Here is a 7,798-nt window from a genome sequence, read left to right as displayed (position 1 = left end):
TATCACGTAGCAGAGATGAACTGTCTTCCAATTGATTGAGCACTGAACAACGAGTTAGCAAAATTGTGCTCTGGTTCTAGGTACACCTCTAACTTGCTGTGACGCTGCATACACCACTTTGATCAATTCCTGACCTCATTCCCACACCTGTAAAAGGAAAGGAGTTGGACTGGATCGTTCATTGATTTTCAAACTCTACTCCTTAGTGTCTTAGGGTTGTATGGAGATGATTGAAGGACCCCAGGGACGGTGGTATCTTAGTCCATTTGGGTCATTATAACAAGATACTACAGACTGGGTGACTTATAAACAATAGAAATTTATTTCTCACAGTTCTGGAGGCTGGAAGATTCTGAGATTAAGGTGCAGCATGGTTGCATGAGGGCTGCCTTCCGGGTCACAGACTTCTACTTGTATCCTCACATGGTGGAAGAGGCAAGGGAGCTCTCAGTGGTCTCTTAAAAGGGCACTAATCTCATTCGCAAGGGCTCCACCCTCATGACCTAATCATCTCCCAAAGGCCCGACCTCCTAATACCATCACTTTTGGGGATATGTTTCAACATGTGAATTTTAGGGGGATGCAAACACTCAGGCTACAGCAAGTAGATAATATTTTAGTTTAGCAAATGCTCTTCCCACATTTCCATAAGAGGAGTTTACTTCCCCACTCTATTGATGTTGTTTATGGCCAGATGACTTGCTTTGTCCAGTGGAATTTGTGTGGAAGTGGCAATGTGACAATTCTGAGCAGAGACTTTAAATGGTAGCTCATGTTTCCATTTTAACCTCTTGCATCTCTGTTCTCCCATGAGAACATCAAATCCTAGATAGGAGATGGTCCTTCAGTCTGGTCCTACAATGAGAATACATAGGCAGCAAAATTCTTAACCTATTCCCCAATTTGGAAGAGAGCCATGACAGCCATTGCACAGCCTTGTGAGCAAGAAAGAAATATTCGTGGTTGTAAGCCACTAAGAATTTGGGGTTATTTGTTATACAGCTCTACTTCAGCAAAAGTTGACTGATACACGGACCAAATGAGCTGCCTCTTGGTCCCCAACTCTACCTGCATTGGTAAAGCTCTACTCATTACTGTTTTATATACCAGCTTCCCCAAAAGACTTCATCTGAATAAAATAATTCTGCTGCTAAACACACAAAACAAAACACCAGCTGCATTTGATTACTTTTTAAAAAGTGTTCCTTAACTCGTGATTTTAATATTTTGTCATTTTTAAAATATACGTTTCTGATCATGTTTATTTTTCATTTCTGCTGCTGCAAAATAAGCAATAAAATAAAATCAAGACTTTAGCAAGTTAAAAGTTATAATTTTAAATAAAAACTATCTCTAATGTTTATGTTTTTATTTTTGTTATTAATTTCCAGACATTAAATTGGCAAAGCCATTTAGTTATCATTCCAGCTAGGAAGTTCATGACAGATTTCCTTTTAAATACTTCTCCCAGCTCTGATATTTTAAAGGTCAACAAATTGTCATTTGGTCAAGAAGGGGTTTTCTAGAGATTTGGAAAACAGAACAAGGGCTGAGAGACATCTCAGGGCTGGTCACATGCACAGGGCGCCGTGAAATCTGACCCTGAAGGGGGCAAGACCTCAGCCCTGGCCTGGCCCCAGACTCAGCAACCATGTGACATGGCTAAATCCTGGCATCCATGGCCTGTTCATCTTTCCCTCCCACACTCACTGTCAGTTCCATCAGCAGACGTTGTGCATGGGTAGACTCATATGCAGTGGACTTTTCCTACCCATTATTATCCCCCGCAAAGTTAACCTTTCTGTGTCCTATATAATCTGGGTCCTGAAAGAGAACCTGCAATCAGATCTAGTAAATACAATGAGGCCAAGGTTTTAAAGGTGATGCCAGGTTATGATGCTAACTTTCCCAGGAGCCTGGTCTCAGAACTTTCCAATGTTTTAGTCTAAAGCAATGAATAATGGTAGGTGTTCCAGACACCCTGGGAAGTCTGCTAAGGAGCTATTTTTAGATTTTTGCATCAATTTAAAGAATTTCAGTGAAGAGCACATGTCCTGGTAGATTATCTCAGTCCCAGATCCTGCCCTCTTTCTTTTCCCTTTGTGCTTGCAAGGCCATTCATTTCGGAGGACACGCTCCACAGACACTTTGCCCCTAAAATTTTGGCCTAAAAATACTCAAGGTCTGTGACCAGTAATTTCCTCTAAAATGACATCAGTTTCCTCATCAGTGAAAGGAACAGATTGGATTAGATTTTATTTTTTTAAATCTTCCTACCCTACTTCCTTCCATACCTCACTTTATAGCCTATTCTTTTTTTAAGCATGTAAATTATTTTAATTATAAGACATTCTGAATATATAAATATGCACAAAGAATTATTTAACAGAGCCTATGTATCCACCAGTTATATTGAAAAGTTGTTAATTTATCTCTTTGTATTTGCCCTCTGTCTTTTGTATTTAAGTCGCAATCCAATTTTGAAAATGTTGAAATACAGAAATAGCCCTTTTAAAGTCAGAAAGTTATGGTAAGTTAAGAAGAAATCACATATACATTAATAAACAATTATGAAAATGAGAACATTACATACGAAAACTGATGGAAGAGTGCCGAATCTATGATCAGAATAACCTGAAATGCTTTCATCGTTTACTGTAACACAAAGAAAATAAACTCTAGAAAAGCAAAAGAATAATGAAACAGCTATGAGGAAAGGCAATAAAGTAATTAGTAGAAATAAAATGAGAAATAAACAAATCAGGAGGACAAGTGTACTAGGAAGATATTATATAAAATGAATTAACTTCTCCAGAGTACGTATTAAAAAATATGGACATCTGCCCAGTGATGAAGCAAACCAAACTTCAATAACAATACCTAATAAGTAACCAAAAGGCTGGTGGTATAGTGGTGAGCATAGCTGCCTTCCAAAAGTAACAGCCAAAAGAAGCCAAGACAATTCGTAACATTCGTATATATTCACTGTAGCCTTATTGAATTCAAGAATGTATTAAAAGTATATTGTGACCAAGAAGGGCTTAATCCACAAGTGAAAGTTAAGGTGTTAGGAAATATATTACTAAATATATAATTATAGGTAATATAAGAAAAATAACTTGGAGGACAGTATGTTAAGTGAAATAAGCCAATCAGAAGAGGAGAAGTACTGTATGATTCCACATGTATGAGTCCTTAGAGGAGTGAAATTCATAGAGACAGAAAGTAGAAGGGTGGTTGCCAGGGGCTGGGGGAAATGGAGAGTTATTTTTTTTACTGGAGATTGGTTGCCTAATGATGTGAAGGTACTTAACATTACCGAATTTACATTTAAAAATAGTTAAGATGGTAAATTTTATGTTATGTGCATTTTACTACAAGTAAAAAAGCAGAAGATTAAATCAGAATGTCAGTTTATATGTAAACTTTTAAAAAGTATTTAACATCAATTTCTAACCCAAATCTACATAAAATGCAAGAATAAATACAATTAGCTTGTCTTAAAAATCCTAAAAAATCTGCAGTTTAAAATCATGGTTTGTCTTACATCTGATGGTTTCCCAGAAATCAGCGGGGAAAAAATGGTAATGCCTTTTTAATAGAATTTTTCAATTTTTCAATTTACAAATGGAAAACAGCAGAGTTATTTTTTTGTCTAATTTTTCCTACTGATAGTATCCCTTCTACTTTTGTAAAAGAATGTGCTCTCTATTATTTCTGCTTATCAAATATATTACATTTATTTCATGATCAAAACAAAATCTTTAATCACCACCTAGATCCTGTGATAGAAGGCATTGTCTGCTTTAAAAATGTCGTTTTTCATTTATGTCTATTAAGTCCTTAGTCATTGTGTTATTTAAATATTTAAATATAGAGAAATTTAAATTATTTAAATATTTAAATTCTTCCTACCTCTTTTTGTTTGTTTGTTTATTTATTTTTGCCTACTTGTTCTCATGAACTGAAATTGGTGCATGTTTTCCTCTATGTTTCCTCCTCTATGTTTTTCTCTATGTTTCCTCCTCTATGTTTTCCTCTTCTCCTAACAGTTTTTCAGTTTTGAAGCTAATATAATTGTTGCAAAAAGTTCAACACTCTTACTTCTTCAGTATGAATCATGTCTTTACCAACGTGACCGTCTTTGTAGGTTGGCAGAGATGGGGCCAGGACTAGGGGATCTTTGGGATCACTGTGTAGAACTGTAAGTGCTGTGGACTGGAGAGCCACCAGCCAATGTAAGCGGGCGCCTGAGCTCCCTAGGGTAATGGGACACTCACTCAACTTAGCAGCCATAGCACTGGGAAGGAGACTTGATATGACCACACCACACACCTGGTGTGGATATGAGGGTAAGCAGAACTTCTGACATCCTAATGTAGAAAACTGTCCCTCAACACACACTGAAGTGAGGTGGCTTGGAGACTAAGGTCCTTCCTCAGCCAGGGCCCACCCACACGCTTCAGACTGCAGAACTGGGCATGCTCACAGGAAGGCAGTGAAGTACGGGGTTACACAGTAAGTGTCTTCTCCACGATTCTAGGCAAATAGATGTCAAGGATGGACCTCCCCTTTCCTCATTCAAGAATAAATAAATAGTTAAAAATAGGGTGTTGATATAAAAAGAATCTGCAACATCCAGTTCGAGATGGTGATTTGAACTAATCTTTAATTCCCTAATCTCTTTTTCCCATTGGAATAACCAAAATATAAAGGAATGAAAAATCTATTTGAAAGTTGGAAAATAGGCAAGAGTACCACAGCTGTACAGACACATTGAGGACCTTCTTTTTTTTTTTTTTTTTTTTTGTGGTACGCAGGCCTCTCACTGTTGTGGCCTCTCCCGTTGCGGAGCACAGGCTCCAGATGCGCAGGCTCAGCGGCCATGGCTCACGGGCCCAGCCGCTCCGCGGCATGTGGGATCTTCCCGGACCGGGGCACGAACTTGTGTCCCCTGCATCGGCAGGCGGACTCTCAACCACTGCGCCACCAGGGAAGCCCCTGGAGGACCTTCTTGATTGGCACTTCTCCCACTCCTTCAAGAAATCCAAACCAGACTATGGTTCAGCCAATGTGAAGTGGCCAACGTCCCCATCAGAACTACCCAAAAAATCTCTTTGTAACTGGGAGAGGCAAGGGCTTGAGGTCATAGCCATTTGGCAGCCAATAAAGGAAAGGTCAATGCCATGAATGACCTTAGGAAGTAGATGGATGTGGGCAACTAGAGCTATTGCCATGGCTTTCCCTCCTGGAATCCAAGGGGAGGGTATGGTGTATAAAATAAAGGGGGGAGCAGTGCCGCAGTGAAAGGAGGGAGCAATGCCACCACCCATTTTAGGCTACCGCTCCAAAGACATAAAAAAAGGGCGCTGCAGTGAGGTCTCTGCTATGCTATGCTAATAAGTCCCCCGTTAGCTTCCCCTACTGAGCCTTTGTCTCCTTTGGATAAATAAAATTTTTCCCTTAAGGTGGTGTCCTGTTTCTGTTTTTGAGGGTATTTGTGATTTGGGGAACAAATTTATCCTTTATGACTCCAGATATCCTTTCCATGTTTATTCACTTTGTTTTCTTCAATTTCAATCTCCTGATCTTTGTTGAGAGCCAAGTGGCTTTTTCTTTCTATGGAAAGAAATGATCTTTTACCCATGGAAACATTAGTCATCCTGCCTCTTCATTTAAAAACTTTCTTCTCTTGAGAAGGTGCCAATATCACGGGTACACACTCCTTCATTTCTCTAGGGATCGCTATCAGCATTGGTTTTTGTAGCCATTATTTCTTTAAATTGAAGCATGATACTTTGCAGGCTGTGATTTTAAGTAAAATTGAGGCCTAATGGATGGCTTACCACATCACACTGCATTTCCAGAGATTTCATTGACAATAGTATCAAATGCACTGAGATGAATGAGTTTCACCCTTCAATGGAAACTGGAAAAAGCAGAACTGAGTTGACTTATGGGTAAATATTAACAGCCGTTGCTCAGAAGCAAAGGCCAAGAAATAAAGCTCAAATACTTGTCTTCACTGAAACATTTAAACTGTGTAAATCTTGAAAATCCATTCTCATTTTTAAGTGAACACATTAATCTACTAAGGAATGAAAGAAGAAGTTGTCATGAACTTAGGGAGGGGGAATGATTTAGTCCTGACTTTCATCATCCCTCCAGAACTAGATGAAGGAGTAGACCAGTCAATCGGTTCCTAGGGCACTGATCCATCAGTGGTACCAACACCACACCACTGTGGCAGATAGACCCTAGGGTGGCTCTAGTTATTGAAGAGTTTATGTTCACGTCTATTATCATCTCCCCTTGAATGTGAGTGAAACCTGTGACTTGCTGCAAACTAATATAAAATTATACACTATAGTAAAAGTGACAAGATGTTACACCTATCATCACGCTACAGTGCGTGTGTGTGTACGTACAAATATATTCAAGAGTGATTCTCCATTGCTATTTAAAAAAAAAATGAACGTGTTTTTATTTCTCTTATGATTTAAAAAAGGTGAACATTCTGTAATTCAGCCACAGCTTTTATTTCCAGGTGACTTCTTCATTGGGTCTCAGTTCTCTTTTATGTAACAGATTCTTGTTGCAGAAGGCAGTTAGCTTTTCACCACTCTGTCTAGAGGACGTTCAAAGACAAATCCAATAGGGACAAGAATATGTACCCAGTGGTCACCCACAATCGGAAGTAAGTTCATCATGAATGCTGCAGCTTCGGACGCAGCAACCACCCCATGACCAAGGGCAGTGGCCTCCATTGCCATCTTTTTTTTTTTTGCGGTATGCGGGCCTCTCACTGCTGTGGCCTCTCCCGCTGTGGAGCACAGGCTCCGGATGCGCAGGCTCAGTGGCCATGGCTCACGGGCCCAGCCGCTCCGCGGCATGTGGGATCCTCCCGGACCGGGGCACAAACCCGCGTCCCCTGCATCGGCAGGCGGACTCTCAATCACTGCGCCACCAGGGAAGCCCTCCATTGCCATTTTTGAATAAGTAAGCTTATCACTTACTAGAGGGACCACGTGACAGGGAACTGGGAGCAGCCTCTAGGACCTGAGAGAGACGGATGGCCAACAGCTAGCAAGAAGGCAGGGAACTCAGTCCTACAGCCATGAGATGAATATTGCAACAAACTGGGGAAGTGGATCTTACCTTGAAGTGGATCTTACCCCAGTTGAGCCTCTGGTGAGATCCCAGTCCTGGCTGACACCTGGCTTTCCACCTGGAGAGACCACGAAGTAGAGAATCCCATTAAGCTGTGCCTGGATTCTAGCCTACGGAAAACATGAGATAGTAAATGCGTGCTGTTTAAGCTTCTGAGTGTGTGGTCATTTGTGATGCAGCAGTGGAAAACTAATGCAACCATGGAAGATGTGACAAAGATGGAGAAAACTGTATTTGCCAGAGTTCATTCACGGGGAGTAACAAGTATGGCCGGAAGAACTAATGTCATGAGCCACTTAGGTTTGGAGTTAGAATCTTCAGAAGCAGGTTTGTTTATTGTCTTATAAGAAGGGTAGGCCTAGTTACTGAAGGGGCTTTGTTTTGCTGAGTGATCTGTGCAATTTCAAAGTCAGAAGTAAATTACTCAGAACAGTAGAGAAGACCTTGCTTGTTGCCTACCACCCACAGACTTCTCTCCCTTTCCCCTGCAGTGCTCAGACTGTAAACAAATGGATGTAAAACAAATATTTAAAGAACACTATTTCTGAAGGGTGACAATGATTAGTTTCCCTGGGACACCCGCATGTTTTGATCTGGCTTTACAGGTGTTGTTAAGGTCACAAGGTAC

At 40.4% G+C, this 7,798-nt stretch overlaps 1 pseudogene; it reads right to left on the bottom strand.

The window, feature by feature from the left end:
- Window positions 1–6,537: 6,537 nt before the first annotated feature.
- Window positions 6,538–6,737, bottom strand: LOC117195982 (NADH dehydrogenase [ubiquinone] 1 beta subcomplex subunit 1-like; annotated as a pseudogene).
- Between the last annotated feature and the right edge of the window lie 1,061 nt (window positions 6,738–7,798).

This window comes from Orcinus orca, chromosome 2 (assembly GCF_937001465.1).
Source record: "Orcinus orca chromosome 2, mOrcOrc1.1, whole genome shotgun sequence".
Classification (NCBI taxonomy): domain Eukaryota; kingdom Metazoa; phylum Chordata; class Mammalia; order Artiodactyla; family Delphinidae; genus Orcinus; species Orcinus orca.
The sequence above is the reverse complement of the archived record's forward strand: the minus strand, read 5'-3'. Positions and strand labels throughout refer to the sequence as shown.